This window comes from Lycorma delicatula, chromosome 3 (genome assembly GCF_047948215.1).
Source record: "Lycorma delicatula isolate Av1 chromosome 3, ASM4794821v1, whole genome shotgun sequence".
Lineage (NCBI taxonomy): Eukaryota > Metazoa > Arthropoda > Insecta > Hemiptera > Fulgoridae > Lycorma > Lycorma delicatula.
Window position 1 is genome coordinate 185,443,845 of NC_134457.1, and position 23,849 is coordinate 185,467,693.

Consider the following 23,849-nt stretch of genomic DNA (forward strand, 5'->3'; position numbering starts at 1 on the left):
TCAAGTTTTCATTAATTTCGTGCTCAAAATTAAAAATTCAGACCATTTAATAATAGCTGATTAAAAGTTATTTCTTAGACTAAAATAAAACAAAAATTCTTGTGTAGTAATGCGCATTTTCCGACGCCCTCAATATGTCGCACTGAGAAACGCACTGATTTTCATAAACGACACAAACAATCTTCACCAAATTTTCACATTCATGAAAGATTTGATTTTAGCCGATTTTTTTCATTATTAAAAGTCTGCTAAAAGAATGAAAGTATCTCTTTCCTCTGAAACAGCTAAAGTGCGTGATTCTCGGTTAGCTGCTGACAGAGAAGGCAAAGCCCAGACTAAATGTAGTAAATTTGCAACGCGAGTTGCAGTTAAATTCCTCATTAGTTCATACCGATGTCATTGTAGAGTATTTTAACGTAAGCAGTGCGGGTTCAACGCACAACATACGTTTGATTAACGAGTAGACCTTACATACAAGTATTAAGTTTCAACTCGCTCACCGCTGTAACTAACTCGCTACATAAGTGCGTATGAAAAAACACCACTACAATGTCAACGTAACCTCAAATTGAAGTTTTATTTTCTGTCGTCAACCTTAAACTGAACGTCACTCAAGAACGACTCGATCATCTTCATCAAATTTCAAATGCACAGCTTCAGTTACACTACTACAGCATATCAAATGAAATCGATATAGTAGTTTTGGAGATTTTTTAACCACAAAATTAAAAAATATTTAACCAATTGAGCATAACTCAAGAATGATTCAGCCAATATTCATCAAATTTTCATGCGCATTCCAATGAAATTTTGATCCAGCAGTTTTAGAGATTTTTGAGCCACAAAATTTATATATGAATGGTATTATAGAGATTTTCGACCAAAAAAATTTTATATATGAATGGTATTTTCGTAATCCTTATATTTCAAAACGTAAAGAAAATCATTTTCATCTCCAAACCCACAGTGCGACCGAAAGTAATACCATACTTTTCTTCGGAAAGTCGATAAAAATTATTCAACCAAACAAATGAATAAATTCGTAAATATAATCGCCGATCAATTATTATAAGGAATGTTCAGTGACGCTGTCGACATTAAGACTAAGGTAAACTAAAATATGCAAACTTAATTTTTCATGGAATTACGTATCCATTTTAAAAGAAAATTTCGGTGTGATTAAATCAGCATTTTTACATAAATGCTTAACCAAAAATTAAGTAACTATAAACGGGGGTTACAGTTTTGTTATGTTCGAATTATAATTGTTTATAAAATTCTTAAATAATAAAATTTTCACAGTTAATAAAGTCTTCAAAAGCTCTTATTAACGCAAACAATTAATATAAACATGTTTATTAATTTTTGGCTTAAAATTAACTTATCTTCATACTAAAAAAGTCTAGGTCCTTTCAAGATGAGTGCAACTTTCTTTTTTTTATTGAACTAAAATAATTCGTATGAAATTACGTATGTTCAGGATATCATTCTAGTATTATTCAATTACGATCTGTATTCCAGCTGTTTGAATTAAAATATGAATCGGTTAGGTTACTCAGTAAATATTAAATTTACTTAGTAGCTGTTTGAATTTACTTACAATTCAAACAGCTAAATGTTAATCTATGAAAATTTGGTACTTACGTATTAACGCCACCGCAGCTACAGCTTTATTTAAAAACAAAGTAGTCAATCGGATTTCGGTGGAAAATGGGCCGATATAGAGTTTAACATAGATTCAAAACAGTCTCTTTATTAATTTTAATAAATGGTTATTTATATTTATTTATTTTATATATATAATTAACCAAACTTAACCTACGCTCGCTTCGCTCGCTAACCTTGACTAATTAACAGGAGTGTTTTGATTATTTAAATAATAAATAATTGCAATAATTACTGATTTATTAAATAAATACTCAAAAAATTACGGTGTTAATTAGTCACCAAAGTTAGCGAGCAAAGCGAGCGTAGGTTAAGTTTGGTTAAATTATATTTATAAAATAAATAAATATAAATAACCATTTATTAAAATTAATAAAGAGACTTCATTTTCCACCGAAATTCGATTGGCTACTTTGTTTTTAAATAAAGCTGTAGCTGCGGTGGCGTTAATACGTAAGTACCGAAAATTTTTGTAATAAATTTATTAGCTATTACGAATTCAATTATTTTTTATTAATTTTTAAGTTTAAGTTATGTTTATTTTAATTAATTGGAAGGTACAATATCTAATAATGATAATTTTAATCTAAATTAATTCTGTAAGAATTAACTAGAGTAACTCCATGTAGTATTTATTTGATATAACTAAGTAAATTCTTTTTCATTATCTCAAAATATTTTTCAGCTTGTTAACAGAAAGTTCAGTCAATGATAAACACAACAAAGGAAAAGATCCTACCAGTTATTATTACAGATAAATAGCATTTCGAAAAAAAATAAATTCTCATTTTACTCTCAAAATAAAATTGAAAAAAGTATAAGGTTTTAAAATTTTCATTCATTCAAATTTAGTTTTCAGATAAAGAATTTATTACATTGATAACCGAGTTGTATTTTAAGAATCAGATCTATGTACCTCAAGAGTAAACAAAATATAAATAGCCAAACAATACAAAAGTTGAAAATGATGTTCAAATAGAATATCACTCTAGTTAATTCCTAGCTATTCTTAAACAGATTTTCAGATATGTGGTTAACTCAGTTCAGTACGAATACTACCTAGATAGTGCCTTTAAACCAACAGGATGTTTATGTCAACAACTCTCTAACAGGTGAGACTTATGAGTTAGTCCCTCTAAATCGTGGCTATTCATGCATTACAGGTTCACACAACTCACATTAGTCTATTGATCATCACCAAAATTGATTATTTTAAGTCCAGAATATAACAGAAAACTTCACTTATCCAGTTCACAGAAATTAAAACAAAAAAATTAAAAACACTTCACATTGAAAAACATTTAAATGAGAAATGTTTTGAAAGTTTTTTGTTTTTTTTTTTAATAGTATAATATTCTATTAACTGATTCTCAAAACACAAATTCCCAAGAATCCTGGATAAATTTTGAAAAGATTACTCTTTGGTCATTTACAAACAATTCATCCTATTATATAAATCATCCCATTTCACTTGAATTGAATTAATAGAAACTTGACTCTATCAGTTTCAGATTCAAGAACTGATAGAATCAAGTTGCTATCAATAAAGAAACTGAATTTTTTTTTAACACAAGCAATGAAGAATATTAAATTAAGGGTGTCACATGTATGAATTTAAATTAAAAATGTTAATTTAGTAAAAATATAAGTAAATCATCAGTGATCATAAATTCCTCACTCCATTTATTTAAGTTTTGAATCAGTAAACCCTCCATAAAACATCTTTAAATTAAAGAAAGAGGAAAAATAAACTAAATTCAATGTAAGGAGTGTAATATTTTACGTCCATGAAACATGAATGATGTAAAAACAACAGATAATACAAATCTTTTTAATAAATTATTTTTAATTATCTAGTTTAGAAAAAAATATAACAAACTACACTATTTAATTAATTTTCAAAACAAATTGAAAAAAGACAAGTTGAGGCAGAATTTTGTAAAGCAATACTAGGTATCAGAACCAGATATGACACAACCAAGTTCAGTTAATTTAGGTTCAGAAGGAAGTATTGACTAAATTTGTAACCGCATACAAAGATTAGAATACACAATTGTGGATAAACATAAATGGGGGAATCAGAATGTAGGCGGTAGAGAATATTTTGAAATAACAAGTGTAAAACAGAACTAGATAAATGAAAAAGTAAAATTAAAAAAGTAACGGATAGCAATAAATGTAACAATGTAAGACCATTTATATTGAAGTAAAACAGAAACTGTTACATTTAATTAATTTAATTTCATATTAATGTTTACTGGTTTAATCGATTAAAATAATGTAAATAGTATTAAAATAGTGTAAAGTCCCCGTTATAAAATAAACTAAAAGTAAGATGACAAATTCTATGTCTAAAATTATTTTGTAATACCTGTATGCATGTGAAGTGCCACCAACATAACGCTTACAGATGGCATTATAAATATCATAAGTTATGCTCAAACTGAGATAATATTTTCAAGAGTAACGAGGCCTCATATCAGCCTTATTAGGGAAAGTGAGCATTGAAGTAGTTTTTTATTGCATTCTTCGCTGATCCAATTATAATTTTGCATATCAGCATGCCTATCTCACAGAATCAAAGATATTCAATCTTTAAAGAGCAATTATACTATTCACCATAGGGATTTACAGTGAACCTAATTAATTATTTTTAGAGAAATCAGCCACAGTATCTTTTATATATTTTTTGAATGTGATAGAGACATTAGGCTGTTATAAATAATAAAAAGCAATAAATTAACATATCCTTTTTTGTTATAAATCAATATGATTTATATACAAAATCAAATAAGCAGGGGAAATGAAATAATAAATAGTAATGAGTTAGGGAAAAAGGCTCATTCAATCTTGTAAGGAAAGTAAAACATTCATCCCAAAAAAGAATCATAGAAGAAGACCATATGTGAAAATTAACAAAAGATAGAAAGAGTTGTCCGTATATCTGAACTATTATAGGAATAATATTTCATAATTAATTCTGCAATACACAATTAATTAGAAATATGATTTAGAAGACATATGAATAAAAAAAACATTGTGAAAAAGATAGCAAGGGAAAATTACTTCAAGTAATGAAGGAAAGAAATACATCAGCAATACTGCAAATAAAATTTGGGTGAAGATGGAAGATGCAACAGAAAAAGCAGTTGGCTTCATTAAGGATAGAATAATAAAGAAACTTAGATTACATAATGATGACTGATAAACTTAAAGACAGAAAAATATAAGAACAGGAAGGATAAAGAAGGTAGAAGACTCTACAGAAAAAGATAAATTAAGAAGAGTAATATGAAAAGCAAAGGAGAGGTAACTTAAAAACAAAAACACTCAAACATAAAAGATTTACAAAAAATGAATGGCCTGAACTATAATATTAAAAAAATAAATAAAATCAGTCACATGGAATAAGTGGTATAAGAGTACAGATATTCTAGATATTACAGTAAAGATAATAAAGTATTACACAAGAAGGAGATATTAAAAGATGGAAGAACAATACCAGTGTTATTGCTAGTAACGTGATCTCTCTGTAGAAGATCACAATAACAGGGAAGACGGTTAATAACACCAGCAATTTTAAAATCAGAAGTTATATAAGCAATGAAAAATATGAAAAAATGGAAAAGCTGTGTGATAAGATAAGCTAATAATATAGCGTGATGAGGCTAGAAAGATTTTCTTAAGGTGATCATGATTCTAAACCTGAAACAGCATGACACAGTACTGACAAAATCGCAGGATAAATTTAATTTTTTATTTTAAGATTTTTTTTGTGAATTCTAACCAGAATAGTAGGTAAAAAGAATATTAAGGAAATCATAGCCGAACAATATATATATATTTTTCCTAATGTGCATGTTGCAATCTGTTCAAATAGTGAACAATAAGCAACCCCCTCCACCCCAATGAGAAAAGGATGATATGTATTAAATTTAAATGAAGTGTATGTAGTCTTGCGCAGACTCAGGTCGCTATTTCTGAGATGTGTGGTTAATTGAATCCTAACCACCAAAGAACACCAGTTTCCACAGTTTACCATTCAATCCATATAAAAGAGACTGCCTGTACAAGGATTTGAACGTTAGAACTCTTGAATTTGAAAATCAGCTGATTTTGCGACAATGAGTTCAACCAATCTAAACTAAGCCGGTGGGTTTTGAAGAACAATATTGATTCACAAAAGGGTGAAATCGGCTGATAAAAATTAGTTGTAAGAGATATATGTATAGAAAGAGATGAAGGAAAAAGTATACATGTTATAAAAATAGAAAAAGCATTTGACAGTATCAAATGGAATAAGCTATAAAAATATTAAAAATTAAAACGAAAATATAGATTATCTAATAGATTATATCTAAATCAGAGAACAGCTATAAAAGTATAGGAAGCACATAATTAGTAATTTAACCTAGAAGGAGAAGGCGAAGTGTTGCCTATTTCCAATCTAATCTTCATTTTATTCTTTTTTTTCATCTCCTTTTAGGAGATGAAGGACAGGACATTGGACAGATATTTTCGAAATTAAAATAAATTGAATAACAGAACACAGTACAAAGATGAATGTTAAGAAAACAGAAGTAATGTGAATAGGAGCGAAGAAGCCAATGAATGTCTAGAACAACAGAACAAATTGTGAACAAGTCAAACAGATACCAGGTTAAAATTGGATTTGAAAGAGAAGTAAAAATAGGAATGCTAAGTTTCTACATTTAGTAGAAACATCTTATAAGACGACAGTGAAGATTAGAATGTTCATCTATACTGATAAGAAGTACGCAGATCAAGGAAAAAAGACAAACAAAGGCTGGAAGCATTTGAAATTAAGACTTACGAGGAGATTAGAGGAAATTACTGGAACACACAGCCTAAAGGATTGAACATTAGTGAGAAACGTAATGAGTAATAGAAGTTTAATAAGAGTAAATAAACATGGGAAAACAGATTTGATTTTGACACATCATGAGAGATAATTAAAACAGTGGTAGAAGGATCATTAGAAGATGATAAAATGAGACAAAAGAAGAGAATTATAATTATAGATGATTAATAGGAAATGGAATTTATCAGAGACTTAAAACTTTTGCTTTAAAATAGAAAGATTGATGTATTAGCGAAACGGACTAGATACCTATGATCTGGTAATAATTACAATTAACCGCCAATATTCTGTGTATTACAGACTACATAGTAAGTTACAATTTTAGTAAATCCATGCTTAAAACGTACTCTTTATTTTTCTGTTTCTTTCACACAACTACAGAAAAATTTCTCTTATACTAAAGTTTCTTTTAGATTATTTTTTATTTCCTTTTTATTTTTATCGATCTTAGAAACAAAGGCAAAAATCTTGTTCAAATCATTCAAGATCCTTGCACAAAGAAAGTTGAAATTGATCTAACAAACAACTTTACAAAATATGTTCCAAATAGGAATATTTATATTCCAACAGGAATATTTTCATCCAAATTGGAATTTTTCTACGTTCAAAACTGTGTCATCTGCTAAGGGTCAAAAAATCGCTGATGTGAAATTTGGACAGTAAATTAACGATATATGCAAATAAATGTTTTAAAACGTGGTAAGAGAACTAAAATAAAAATAAAAATTTAATACTTGACATTTTAAAATGTTTTTAATGTCTACCAGAAACATACACCAAGTAAGTGTTTCTAAAATCAAATTTCTTATTTCGTTTTACCAAATATAGTATTTCAGCTATGCTGAATAACAAGTCCAATATTAACAGAAAGAAAGAAAATTTTTAAAGGAACGAACAGATAAAAGAAGTATACCCAAGAATTAAAAAAAAAACCTTAATGGACTCTCCAACATAATGATATATTTTATTTTTTTTATTTCAGGTAGAGAAGAACATGATTTTGAAAGGTGATAAAACGAGTGCATTCCGCCTCTACGTTTCTATGGTAACAAAGTTTAAAAAGGCTTACCTACCACTCAGCGTTACTTCATAAATTCTATTCCATTCCTTTTTTAAACAAAGCTCAAATTGGCTGAATTAAAGTAATGACATTTTTCAAACCTCACTTCCATTTCCTTCAATAATAATGTTCGTTCTTTTATTAAAAAAAAAAAAAAAAAAAAATTGAAAACGATCAGTTCTTGAAACTGTAAAATTATTATTTATTTTTAGAGCTTTAATAATTATTTCTGCTATAGTAATTCTTTATTTGATTTATTATTTATATATTTAATTCAGCATAATTTTATAAATGTAGGTAACGAAAATACGTTTAATAATACTGCTTCTTGAATGAGAAGCAGTTACTAACTAGCAAGTTACAGGAGAAGATTTGTATAAACCTATTTTTAATGCTTCATTAAATTAGAAACACTTCGAAGGTAGTATAAATATTAAACATTAATTAATTACCCAGTAAAAATAATTTCACGTTGTTTGATTTATTTAATAAAAATGTAATGTGGACACCACATTATTTTCTTGAACGCCTATTAAATTTACATATACAACTTCTGATATTTTTTCACATCTTTTTATCGTTATTATTGAATTATTATTTATCGTAAATTTTTTTTTACAATCAGAGGTTAATAATTGTTAATAAATCAATATATTTAAATTAAAAAAAAACGTAAAAAAGGGAAATGAAGTTTGATTCGACCGATGTGCCTTCCCCTTATAAGATCCAAATATTTCATTAATTAAAATTTCATTTGGCTATAATTCTGGAACGAATGAAAATAAATACCACTTATGGTACATCGTTGAAAAGCACTCAGTGATGGCTTATTACTCTAGTTAAGAAAAAGTCCAAAATCCAATTTCTTTTGGAATTTGGGCTTTTTTGGAGACTTTTGGTTCAGTCGATTTCAATCAAAAGTCGATTCACAACTACATGTTACAACAGTTCTAAATCCAAAATCTTCACATTCTACGGTTTATCGTTTTAAAGTTATGCGAGATACATACGCACATACGTACGTACGTACAAATGTCACGCCGAACTAGTAAAAATAAGTTCAGAGATGGTCAAAATGGATATTTCCGTTGAAATCTGGAAACAGAAATTTTTCGCGATCACAATACTTCCTTTACTTTGTACAAGGAAGTAAAACACAATAGAAAAGCTAAACAATTTTTTTAAGCTTTACAAGTGTAATGTACATTGACTGAAGGGACATACTATGCAAGTTGAGGTTCCGTAGGAAATTTGTTATGATTGTTCATGAATGTTAAATAATCTCTCAAGAGCATTATCCTTTTTAACAAATCTCAAGGGGTGTGTGTGTGTGTGTGTGTGTGTGTGGGCGCGCGCGCGAGTTTTATATCAGATACCGAGTGAATCACCCGTCTTAAGGATGATTCACGAAAATTTTGATACACTTAGTTTTTTACTTGTTTAACAAAACAAGGAGTTTAGTTTTTGTGCTCTGTTGAAAAGGTATTAAGTAAAAATTCTCATTAATTTCTTGCAATTATAGGCCTGACTTAACTATAAGAACGGAAAAACGAATTCATCAAGATGAGAATAATAGAGACGTTACAATTTCTTTTACCCTTATGACCTAGCAGAGCAATCAATTTCAGTTTCGAATAAGCGATAAAGATTTATAAGTCGTATGGAGATAAATTATTGAGGAGAAACAGAATGTGGCAAATATGTGTTGTAGGAAATATTCATATAGAAAGTACACAACATTTTTTTAAATAATCGTTAACGGTTATGGAAAACTAAAGAAAAATAGTGGAAATCGTAGTCCGGATAAAAAATTGTATACTTTAAAACAGGTTTCTCTTACTCTATAACTAACGTATCCTCTAAAGAAATCAAATTTTAACTTTTTTAACTTTAGATTTATCACAGAGAATCATCTTCTGGTTTATTACCAATAAACTTTCTCTTTAACTTATCACCTGGTTTAAATGTATATTATACTGGGCAAAAGAAAAAGCAAGAGGTTTCAAATCTCTGAAATTTTCAAAATTATATTCAACCAATCAAAGAAATATTTTAGTGAAGATAAAAAAAAATTCCACATTGCCATTGGTGAAAATTTTCTTTATTTTTAATGGCTGTATCTATGCTTTGTTATGATTACAATAAAACTTTTTGTGATTGGTTGGGATTTTGTATCAACACCGTCCAATTTTGTAATTCGCCAACACATTTATGTATTATTATTGATCTAATTTTAATGTACTGCGATTTGTTCAATGTATTATTTTGTGGGATTAGTAATTCGGTATTGGGATTGATTGGAATTTTGGTAATTCTAATTGGTCAGAAATACAGAGTGTTTAACCTAAAAGAGGTCCCATCACTTGGTTTTATCTATAAATATTAGTTTATTGGCAAACACTTACATAATAATTTACAGAAGGCGGAGAAAATTATACCCATTCACTTTTATGCATTTGTCAAAACGTTTGACTATGTTCCTGGCTCTTTTTATTAGCTGTACCCTGTCTATTCCCTGGATTGCATTGATAATGTTTGTCTTTAATTCTTACAGGATATGTGGACTGCTTCTGTATAAACAATTTCTTTTAAGTAACCCTACAGAAAGAAATATAAACTAGTCAGATCAGGAGATTTTGGTGGTCACAATACTTAAGAAATGATTCTTCTACCAAAAAAATCCTGTGGTATCCTCACAGTAAAGCGAGCTATATGACAAGTGGCGCTGTTCTGTTGCAACCAGCAGTCTCGCTCATCCTCTTGCAGTAAGGCCAATGTTGCCTCTAATGAAGTTCCTGAACCATTGACAGCAGTAAACTCTTTTAGCATAATCACCATTAGTTAGCTCATGGAAAACCTACATTCGATAAGGATAACATTTAAGCATTCACCTCACTGCAGTGTGGGCTGAACCTAGTGAAATGTTTTTTTTTCCGGCTTAGTTTCTAAGATTTATGAGGAGATTTTTAACTGCCGCTTTAATGTCCTGTAAGACCTGTTTCGTTAAAACTGGCCTGTGTCGGGCACAATTCTGGTGTAACACCAAACCTGTTTTACGAAAGTTTTCAGTTAACTTTTGAATAACACTTTTCATTGGCGCTTCCTTTTCAATTTTCTCCCTAAACTTTCACCGACAACATGAAATCTCGTCTCTAAATAAGTTTCAATCATGAATATACGTTCTTCAACAGTTAACTGCATTTCAACAAACGACAACACACGATTACGCAACCTTGTTCAAATGGCCAATGCTCGAACAGAAGGCAATACTCAAACGTGCAGGCATTAAAGAGACTTCTTCACTCTAGTTCCAGTCGTATCAACACCTTCAGTCTTATTTCAACATTATTTTACCCACCTAACCCCAATATATGCATTTGTAACAAAATATGCATTTAGTATAAACTACTGAGTGATGTGACCTCTTTTAGTTGAACATTCTCTGTATTTAGTAATTTTATTGGTCTAATGAACGTGGTTTATTATTAATCATAAGTATTTATCCTAGTTTAAAATCATTAATCAGTGTAATTTTCACTATATATGGTTTGTAGTAAGATGAGCGCTACTTAGTCTTTCGTAGCGAGAACAAAAAAACTTTTTTGTAGTAGCTATCTACATTCTGTATATACAAAAAAAAAAATATTATCGTAAGTACTTATTAACATTGAATTTTACTTCAAATAATCTTTAGCTTCTACACAAATCTAATGCAAAGAAGGCTTTTGGATCTTCAATTCCTTTATTCACTTCAATTCTAGCTTGTCTGGATTTGGAGTTTTAATTTTTTACAGGATTTCTTGTCATCGATGTAACTCATTTTATTATAATATTAAGAGTATACGTACTCGATGTATCAATTCACATGATTCGAATCTCAATAAAATCAGCTATATCTCTTGAAATTATTAACAGTTGGCCACCCATTTTGACAAGAAATACATTTTAGGCATTTATTCTCATTTATATTTAATAAAATAATAATATGGATAAAATTTGAACAAAAACCTTATACCCCGTACACAACTCTGGTTTAAAGCATCAAGAAGTTTCTTTATGATCAGACGAATAACAAAAATGAAAACATTAGAAAAAAAATGAATTTCGCATTATTTATTGTAACAGAAGAAGAATTTTTTATATAGATTTTAATAAACTGAAAATCATTTTAAAACAAAGTAAAGATTTGTTAATACATTCCGGAAGTAAACTTTGTAACGGGAACTAAAATTTGACGTTGTCCTAATCCGAAACATTCATAAATGGAAATCTCTCCTCGTCGATTTCATAAATGGAACGTTTCGTCGACTAGAGATAAAATAATTTAGTGAAAATAAGTAGATCTTGATACTTAATACAATACAACCCCGCTATAACGTGACTCGATATACCGCGGACACGGGTATAACGCGGATTATAACCTGTCCTCGAGAAAATATCGTATCTTCCGCATTTAACTTGTTTCTATGTAAGTACACATTACATTGTATTAGCTTTTTCTATTAAACCATTATTGCTTGGTTTTTTGTCTATTTTTTTAATTGATCCCCTTGTGTTTTAAAATTTACTTCTGGAAATAACGCGGTTAACCAATAAAGCGGGTGTCACGTATGTCCGCCGATAACCGCGTTATAGCGGGGTTACACTGAATAAACTATAAACTGAATTTTTAAATTATAATAGAATGCAACAACAAAATTCATTAATAATTAACTTAAAATCGATACGCAGTATCATATAATGTTTGTAACAAATAAATAGTAATATTAATGTTTTAACTTTTCAACTCGTATAAGTTTCATTCAGTTAAACTAACTCATGAAATCTCGTTCAAGTATGTAATTAAAGTCGTGCTGGATAAACTACAACAGAAAAAAACATGCAAATATTCTTTAGACGAAAAAATACCATTAATACTATTAATACTTGCATATTAATTTATTACATGCAAAGTACGCCCGATTAGCTATTCAAACTGTGTATATTATCCCCGTCAATACATAAAAAGTAAATACTTAAAACGTTGGCTGTTTCTGCAACGAGTACACAATATTTAATAAACTTTCTAGTTCAAAACTCTTACTAAATCCACCTCGCTTACGATCGAACCTTGAAAAAAAAATAACCCTTGTAGATTGTTATAAATGTTTCCAGGTTCCAAAAATGGAATCTACTATCGTGGAAAATAGAATCAATGCGTGAATAGTGTTCGATATAAATCATGAGAAATAGTTGCCGGGATGTGTTTTTATATACACACACACACATATATATATATATGTATATGTTTACATATAAAATTTTGAGGCTCAAAGATCTCCAAACTACTACATCAGTTTCATTGAAATTTAGATATGCATGTTAAAATTTGATGAAAATTGGTTGAGTCGTTCTTCACCGATCAGAACCAGTTGATTTCGATTGGACTACTTCTGAAGTCTCTCTCTTTTTCTGTTTAGCCCCTGAAACCACCGTAAGGTATTACTTCAGAGGATAAATGAGGATGATATGTATAAATGGAAATGAAGTGTAGCCTTGGACAGTATCAGGTCGACAATTTCCTTGATGTGTTTGGTTAATTGAAACCCAAACACCAAAGAACACCGGTATCCATGAAGTTTGAATATTTTCATACTTACTGTGGGATTTGATGCACTTCAATTAAAAAAAGCAAGAATTTTAATCGAAAAACCGTTCTGCGCATAAACCGTTTTGCGCATAAATGTAATTCTGAATTACATTTTTATTCAGAATTCTTAAACACAAATCATATATCCAAAATCATTCTTATTTATTTAATAAAATGGATCCGAAGGTGTCGAAAGACGCTAGACGGTACTTTAAAGATTATAGAAAAGGCGTCGCCGCCTTTCTATTAGTTGTCGTACTTGCCAGAGGGAGCGCTAGCGACGGTCCTCGATTTAAAAGATTTGCCAGAGGCCAAATAGAAAAAGTGGAAAGTGAAAAAGTGGGGAAAATGAAAAAGGGAAAAATAAAACCCGTTTTAATAACTAAATTTCTGATAAGTGTATACTTAGAATATTATAAACAGTAATTATATTAAATTTAAAGCTTTTGGAAATATCATCTGATGGTTTATATCTTAGAAAAATATAAATCCACTTCGTTACTTTTTCTCATGATAGAAACTAAAATTAAACTGGTGAACGGCAATGTAAAAATTTAGAATTTTTTATTTACAAGCGTAATAAAGTTTGTAAAATTATATTCATCCTTTTCGAGATACTGTTTAAGTAGATGTAAAAGTAATACCGTATTGTACTTGGTGAAAATAAGTTGGTTTTCTAAATCCCTACATGTAGATTTCCTTGTTAGAAATAAAAAAAAAGGCTAGGTCTTTTATATCAATCGGAGGTCATCTTTATCTTTACTGGTTGGGATATTACGGTAATACCATTCAATACTGCGCGTTCTACTAAACTGTTGGAATATGATATCATCACTGTTCCATAGTACGATATTCCATCTTAACTTCGTATTATGATTGATATAAATTTTCTGAATTCCAACTAGTAAAGTGAATTGGTTAAAAAATTAATTATTATAACATTTCGAAATTTGTTTAATACAATTGATCAGAAATATTCAACTCTTTGATTAATGAAGGTGGTTTACCTATGAATTCATACTTACGGTTGGCTGTTTCTATTAACGTAATTTTTCCTAACCAAACCTAACTGTAGTTAGGTATATATAAAGCTATTATATGCACAGCAATAGATAGCTATAAAAATAAATTTCCGATTGTAAATAATTGCTAAAAAAGATTTTAGATTCATATTTTATTTAGGTTATATATTAAATTAATGAAAGAACTATTTTCTTAAGTATGTTTTACTACCTTGTACGAAGTAAAGAAAATATTGTTATCGCGAAAAATTTAGTTTTCCAGATTTCAACGGAAATATCCGTTTTTACCATCCCTGAATGTCAAATCCAATTTGATTAGTTTCGGCGTAAAGTCTGTTCGTTTGCACGTATGCATCTCGGCTCGAATTACTCAAAAACGATTAGCCGCAGAATATTGAATTTTTGATTTAGGACTGTTGTAACATCTAGTTATTCACCTTCCCTTTTGATTGCAATCGACTAGACCAAAAGTGTCCAAAAAAGTCAAAATCCAGAAAAAATTGGATTTTGGACTTTTTCTTAACTACAGTAATAAGCCCTCATTGAGAGCTTTTCAACGATATAACATAAGTGGTACTTATTTTCATTGGTTCCAGAGTTATAGACAAATAAAATTTTAATTAATGAAATATTTAAATCTTACAAGGGGAAGGCACATCGGTTCAAATGCGACCATCATTTTTTTTTTTTTTTTTTTATTTAAATACATTGATTTATTAATAATTATTAACCTCTGATTGAAAAAAAATCAGAAATTATTTGTGAAATAAAATTTTATGTACTTTACATTTTGTTGGAGAGTTCAACGGCTCTTTTCCAAGATGGGTTTACTCAACACTGATGCCATCCGAAAAGTGCCATGAAGAGATGACCTTCTGGATGTTGTGGATAGACTACCTACCGTCCTCTCATATTCAGGACAACTACCACGACCTGATTTGATTGTTATCATCTACGCTTGTCTGAAAAAACCAAGGCCCTGTTGCTCGACAATGCTGATGGATGTGGTCACAGAGCGCTTCTAGTCACGATTTCCACGATAAAAGTGCCATACATTGAAAATCGAGCCCCACATTGGAACTTTAAAAAGCACACTAGAATAAATATATAAAGCTTACAGACTCTGTGCTTCAGGACTCTGCGATCGCAGCCTCTGCTGAAATAACCATTGTGGCTTTAAACTCAGCCATCCTCTGATGTGCTGGTGGGTGTATTCCCCGGGGTCAAACTTTTTGACCGGGGTCAAAGAAATTCAATCCTTTTTGGACTTCCAGGTTTACTGATCTTAAGAAAACACGAGACAAAAGCCGCCGTAAAGCGGAAAGAACCAAGACCAGAGAGGAACTTATAACCCTTAGAAGAGACCAATCGAGACTACAGAAAGTAATAATAAGTGCCAAGCGTTCTGCTTTTAGGAGCTTCTTATTCACGCTAGACTATCGAAAAGACGGAATAAAAGCGCATCGATAAATATCACGTCTAAATAATGTAGTATTCTGAAAGTACAAAAACCATTACAAAGTGGCATGAAATCCTACAGTGATCCCAGAGGTGTTGCTAATGCTTTATGTAAGCATTACACCAATATTAGCCATGTAAAAGGAGACAGATTTGTGGCAAAAACACTTCTGAAGCATCCAAAGAGTTTATGTCACGATAGGAAAGCCATGAAACCTTTTGAAGCTGATATTACCATCCAGGAATTGGACAATGCTTTGTCCCTAACCAAGCCAAACAAAACAGCGGGATCTGAAAGAATATTTCCAGAACTATTGACCCATTTTGAGGAAAAGCTAAGGAAACCCTACTCGGCACTATAAACTTAACATAGCAGAGTCATGTTCCGCAGCATTGGCGAAAGGCAGGAATTATCCCCGTATTAAAAGCTGGTAAAGACGCCAGTCTAGCTGAAAGCTACAGGCCTACATCCCTAACAAGCTCTTGTTTTGCAGTGGCAGAGAAGATGGTTGTCAACCGTCTAAACCAGTTTATCGAAACATATGGAATCGTACACAATACTCAAGCTGGCTTCCGCAGAAATCGAAGCCCTATGGACCATGTTGTTTACTACACACAACAAGATGGATACCACAGAAAGATGTCTACACTAGCAGTTTTAGTCAACCTAAAAGCAGCAAATAATACCGTCTGGAAACGCATACTCATTCACAATCTGGCCATGTGCAATATTTCTGAACGCATATTCAAATGGATCAAGTCTTTTCTTTGCCAAAAATTAATCTGAGTGCGCCACAACCACAGTACTTCCAAATTTCGCACTCAAAAGGAAGGCCTAGCACAGGGTGCTGTTCTGAGTTATACACTATTCAACATTATGATCTATGACATCATAGACGCATTCAGAGAACTACAAGAAGGAAGTCGAAGCCCTCCTGTACGCAGATGATCTCCTCATCTGCACAACTAGTAGTAACGTAAATGCATTGGAAGAATGCCTCAATAAGGCATTGCTGAATCTTGAAATCTGGTCAACACGTAACGCTATGACTGTTAATATCATAAAAACTACATTCCAACTGTTCACGATTTTCACAAAAGTACCGGCAATAACTCTGTCATATAATCAAGCACTAAAAGACAGCAACATTTCTAAATACTAGGGAGTTATCCTGCACCGACGACTCACCTGGAAACCACATGTCGAACAATGCGTGGGAAGAGCAGTGAAAAGGACTCGTCTACTGAAAAAACTCACTGCCGCGAAATGGGGAGCTAACCACGAAGTGTTAATGACAACGTATAAAACATATATTAGACCAGTTCTGGAATACGGAAGTGAGGTGACAGTCACTGCCGGCTCTACAACTGCATATAAGATGAACCTTGTCCAGAGCACTGTTCTGAGACTAATAACCGGTGATGCTAAATCAACCCCGGTGGCAACTATGGAGGCTCAGACACAAATGAAGTCTCTCCATGTCCACCGTGAAAGAAGTGCATTGCACTTCGGGGAACGTTCAAGAAGAGAGTATAAGCAACAGTGGGACAGTTACCAGCAAGCAACAAGCAAACTCCAAACCCAAATTGCACCATTCACTGCATATAAGAACCTATATAAAAAGTACATCCTGACACCTGTAGACGTAACATCACTTGAAACCTATTAAGATTCTTTTGACCACTTGCCTCAAGCCATATATAACTTAAAATATTTTAAGTTATGATCTAATCTAATCATCTAAATCATCTATTGCCAAAACACGCCTCTTATGATGTGAAATTAAAACAGGCTGCGCTCTAAACCATTCATGAAGATTATGCGGAATAGGAATGCTTACACATTTATACAGACGGATCATCAATACCGGGAACAGGATAAAAGGAGCTGCGTACTACTGCCACCATTTCCAGGGGCATCTTGAAGTCGCCACTCCACAGAGCGCAATTATGACGGAGAGATCACCGCGATTCAAGCAGCCTAACTTGAAATCCTTTCCACACGAAATGCTTCTATGTCGATTCGCAAGCAGCCATCCGGAACGTCATGTAACACTATAACTGACTGCACAAGAACTTTGGAGCGCAGGAACGAACTGGGATATCAAGGCTGGCAGTTAAAATTCCAAGGTTCCCAGCCATTTTAACATATATGGTAATGAAGTGGCTGATAAATGGCAAAGCTGGGAACATCTTTGTCTCAGCTATCCCAATACTCCTTCTTTTGACTCAGCCAAAGCGCAAATAAACTCTGTAGTCAATAAATGGATTGGCGAAAACCGTAAAGAAACACCATCAGGCAAGAAATTGGAGAACCTTGTCATACATGGCCCTATAAGTTATAGCCTCCCTCGAGCAGTCAGCGTTGATCCATTTAGATTAAAACCCTGACATTAATATCTGGCCTCGCACCTACATCGGATACGGGTTCTGAACTCTCCAGCATGCCAACTCTGCGGCCACAAAACTATGGACGCAGACCATCTGGGGACCTGACGAGCTTTGGATCACTCGCAGAGGGATGATGAAGGTCCCGTTTACACAGAAGCCCGTCTACACTGGTCAGCGCGTCACAAAATGGCTTAACAGCCAAGAGTGGGCGTTGGTTAGTAAGTAAGTACCTTTCATTTTAATTCAACATTTTTTACAGTGGTTAATAATTATTAATAAATCAATATATTTAAATTAAAAAAGCTAAAAAAAATATATGTATATGAAGTCAGATTCGAACCGATGCGTGCATGGTTACAGACCTAAAACGTTCTCACTTATACCACATAATTACTTCAGCGAAATGGAACAAAATTAATATATAAACTAATATGAAATGCTGGTACGGACACCACAAAAAATGTGATGCAATGTGGTGTCCACCACAATGCAATTGTGTAACTGTCCACTTTATTAAAGAATTGGTGGATCGTATCTCAATTTCAAATGAAGTGCAGCAAAAATGTATATATGTAATTTAATAGGCCTACGAAGAAGTAATGTGGTGTCCACATTAGATCTTTTAATTTCAATATAAGCCAATTATCTCGATACGTTCGTTTTCAGTGTACAGAATTACACGTGAATGACAATATGAAAATGTTAAGAACAAATCTATTTTAATTTGAAGTAGTAATTTACCTTACTGAAATCGCAGCAATCTCAGCTATTTCTTCAGCTGAATTTGTTACTAGTTGGCATTATATAGAGACAAAAATTGATTTTTCATTTAGTCTCGCTTAAATAATAAAATAAACTTATTGATCGAATAATTAAGCTTTATCCATCATCCGCATATTTTGTAATCGGTTCTGATTTAATGTATAACGATAATATAATGACATTTTCTCACCCTTAAGTGAGTAATGAAAAAAAAAAAAGCAAGAAAAAACGTTTCACTTTCTTTATTGTATCGTAAAAGTTTTATAAAGATTTTAAAAATATTTTTGAAATAAATTAGAATCAGACAATTAGATTCAAATAAATCCGTTCTCTGTGGTGGACTGGTAGCGTCTCGGCCTATCAATCCACGGACCCGGGTTCGATTTCCGGTCATGTGTGGCATTTTACCTTTCATATACTAAAAAATTCTATTTCCGTGATCCCACGTACGAGCTTTTCTGTCAGCTTCTGTGATGAATTAATTCATTAAGCAAAAAAGAAATATGAAATGAAACTCGATATTCAATTTTTTCTTTTTTTGTTTAGCTTCCGGAACCACCAAAAGGTATTACTTCAGAGGATGATATGTATGAGTGTAAATGAGGAGTAATCTTTTACAGCCTCAGGACAACTGTTCCTAACCCAACAGGTTGGTCTAATGGTTAACTCATCATCGCAAATCAGTTGATTTTGAAGTTGAGAGTGCTAAGGTTCAAATCCTAGTAAAAACAGTTACTTTTATACGGATCTGAATACTAGATCGTGGAGAGTTCTTTGGTGAAAGGGTTTAACCACACACAATTAGCCGCACATCTCAGGAATGGTCGACCTGAGACTGAACAAGACTACACTTCATTTACATTCATACATATCATCCTCATTCATCCTCTAAAGTAATACCTTATGGTGGTTCCGGAGGCTAAACAGAAAAAAAGAGAGAGGTCGACCATTCCTGAGATGTGTGGTTAATTGAAAAAAAATCGATATTCAAACTATGAATTCCTAAGGACTGAATAAAATCTTAAAATTCAAATAAAAGTAAAAATGTTAAAATTTCATTTCCTACGAGATTTTTATTAGGATACCAAAAAAATTCAAAATTTTCATTTTTTCGAGCGTTAAGAATGTAAAACTTTTTCATAAAATTTGAATTCATTCCAACGAAAGGACGTACAATATGAAAATGAAAATCAATTGACTTATATTTAAATGCAAAAGTATGTTTCTCCGGTTCAGATTAATGTACAAGATAATAATCATTATAAATAATATTTGCTAACCAGTCTCCTCTTCTGTTTACAAGAGATAAAAACTACTAAATATAATTTTTGAATAAATAAAAAATGTATGCTTTTAAACCGATAAATGAAATTTGAAATTAGATTCAAACCGAATAAACAAATATTTTCTACATATTATTAAGTGTTTTAAGTGAATTATAAAATTAATAAACATATTTTATACGATCTCGAGACCGTCCGACAGCCTGTTCAGAGATATCTTGTGTCGTTTGTACTTAATGAGTTGAGAAACGGCAAATGCCTAAACAACGGCTATGTTTGAAAGCAAAACGTAATTTAACATGCTCTAATTTCCATTTCTCTTATATCATTAGAACAAGAAAGGTTTGTACATACAATCAGTACAAAATTGAATATTGTGTTATTTTTACAATGAAGTTCTAACTAAATTTATCTATTTTAATGCAAACGAGATTACTTTAAATAATAGATTAATAAAATTTAACAAAAAAAAAAATTTATATATATATATTAACTTATGTAAGAAATTTATTTAACTTATGTAAGAAACATAATTTATGTTCAAAATCAAATATATTTAATACATAAATAATTATAATTAAAACGAGTAACAAAATTACTTTGGAGTCAATGCTCCGTTGGAATGCAAGAATATATCATTTATTCGCCATGAAATGTCCAACTACTTTCCTTGAATGTTTTGGTAAGAGAGGTGGATTATCAAATGACATAAAGCTGAATTTCATTACTTTTAACAGTTCAAGCCAGAAGTCTAGCCAGAAGCTGGGAACCCTGAGGGCCCAGATCGGCCCAGGCGAACCCTGAAGCCTACTCAAGAGCTCATCGGGGCCGCGGAGCTCGCTTCCTTTGCCATTCCCATAATCATGGCAAAAATATGTTCAAATCTTTTATAATAATAATTTTGATTAAAAGATCTCTGGATTCCTAGAAAAAACCCACAACAAAAAAATTACTACTAAAAAAAAAAGGAATGATAGAATTCGGTCTGGTAGAAAAAGGACAAGATTTGGTCATACATAAGAAATATATTTACATTTTTCATTCCATTCATAAAACGGTTTCATTATTATTCAAATGCAAACGGAATATAGAAGAACAAAATTTGCAAGAATGGTTCCCAAAATATGAGTTTGTATCTTCAGTTATAAGGTTCAGTTTGAGAGATGTTTTCCAGGAAATGTTTTCTTTAAAAAAATTTTTATTTTTAATTTTAAAGTATTTTTATATCTTTTTAATATCCTCATTAATATTTTTCAGGGTAATCATAGTAATATATCACAAATTGTATACAGACGTCTTGCTTTAATTGGCTGTCATTTTTTATAATTATTATTGAATCGATGGATGAATAATTAATGAGGTAAGTTTTAAATATTAAAATTATTGAATCTAACGATAAATTATTTATAATTAAATTTACTTTTTTAAATATCTGCTTTATAAATCATTATTTTCATTTATTACCCATTTAAAAAAATAACTTAATTTGTTGTTATATAATCTAATTTGTTATAATTATCGATTTTTAAAAGAAGCGTTTAAAACTACTTCCTTCACGAAAAAACCTACATAAAAATTTTCTTAAAAGGAACTCTCGTTCTCAGTCAAGATTACATATTCACTGAAACTTTTCCCCAAAATTCCTGGATACCTCGTAATTTGGCTTTTCCGGCGCTCCAACAGTGGCAAAGTCCTAAATAGATTACACAAAATATGTTTTTATTTTATTTTGCACATTAAGAAAATAAAATAACTGTGATAAAAAAAAGTTTTATATATATATATATATATATATACATACTAGCTGGCCCGTCTAGCCAGAAGCTGGGAACCCTGAGGGCCCAGATCGGTCCAGGCGAACCCTGAAGCCTACTCAAGAGCTCATCGGGGCCGCGGAGCTCGCTTCCTTTGCCATTCCCATGTTGCAGGGGGACAGCCCCTTGGACACCCGTAGAGCTCGCTTCGGTCGCCATTCCAGTCTACTCAGAGAGCTCCGCTTCCTTAACCCCACACTGTTCGTTATCCTCATGACTGTGAGAACAATACTGATAAATAACAATTAAAATATTCAGGTTTTATAGAAACCTGAAAAAGAAATTGAATTATTAAATACAGAATAATAGTAGTAACTAAAGTAAACACACCTTTGATGACGAAAAATGTATAACTTATTTCTTTGCTATGGAAGTAGAAATATAATAATGAAGTGAAAGGATTAATCTTTTTTTCCTTAATGAATATCTTCACCCTAACAACTTCACCCTTCTTGGAGGTGAAGTAATAATGAATATTTTTCATATTTTAATTTTCAAGGGAGCTAGGATCTCGGTCTGTAGCTTAAAATCTTCCATGGTATAATAAAAATGTATCCTAAAAATTTGAAAGCAGTCGATCAATTGGTTCTTTTGAGATTTTTTTGGAGATGAAATATATCTAAAACTCTTCTCAGTTATGCCAAGAAACACGGGTAAAAAAAATTTGGTTACAATTGATCGAGTAGTTTTATTGTTTATCCCGAACAAACAAAAACTCTCTTCTTATTTATACGATAGATGTAGAATCTATTTAACGTAAATTTAATTCTATTATTTTTGTAATGTTTGAAATGTTATCCATTCAAATCATTCAGTTCAAACCCAACACACAAACACGCGCGCGCGCGCGCGCACTCACTCTCTCTATCTACCTCTCTCTCTCTCACACACACACACACACACACACACGCACACACGCACTCTCTCACACACACACACACAGTAATAGAGATTCACAGTTCACTAATTCAATACATTAAAGTTTCTGCTTCAACGAGCAAATCTCCACCACTACATATATAAGTTTATACTATATATATATTTATTTTCGAGAAGAAACATATCTAAAATCCTTTTCAGTTATGTTGAGAAAGATGAATAAAAATTTGGTTGCGATTGATCGAGTAGTTTTGCTGTTTATCCCGAACAAACAAAAACTCTCTTTGTCTAGATATATAATAGAATATATAATATATATATATAATGAATATATGAGAAGACAACGTGAAACTGTAGTTACCTTTAGAAATTTATTGTTTTTTTTGTTTATAATAGAAAAACGCTTACTTTTAATTAATTTCTATTACCAACTTTACTAACATAAAAGATTTAAGAGTTCTGGAGTAAAACTCAACTAAATAAAATTATGCGAAATAACCAATGAAAATATAAAATGAAAATGCAAGTAGGATATTGTCTATTGTTTATTTTTATATTTTTAAAATCAAAAAATTCATACTATCGTATAGTGGTACAGGCTAACATTGATTTATGCTAAAACATCCAAAATTTACAACGAATAATAAAAGGCTATGCAACTAATCTGGGAAATAATTACATTTATAATATCAGCATGAACTCTGCAAGATGTTAAGATATTACGCATTTTACAAGTATATAAAATAAAAATTAATATAGTTATGCTACTACATCGTTAAATTGTAAAACAAGAAAGCGTTTTAAAAAACACAAAAACCGTTTCCAAAAAGAAAAGGAAATTACTTAAAGATCTAAAGAGAAATATTTGTAAAAATGTTTAAGCGATTTCTTATTTAGAATTTATTTCGATAACCCCTGGGCATAGTTCTTTATTATAATTATTAAATCTTTGTCCGTGATGGATCACGTCGTTGCAGAGATAAATCGTAATGTTAGTCAAAGTA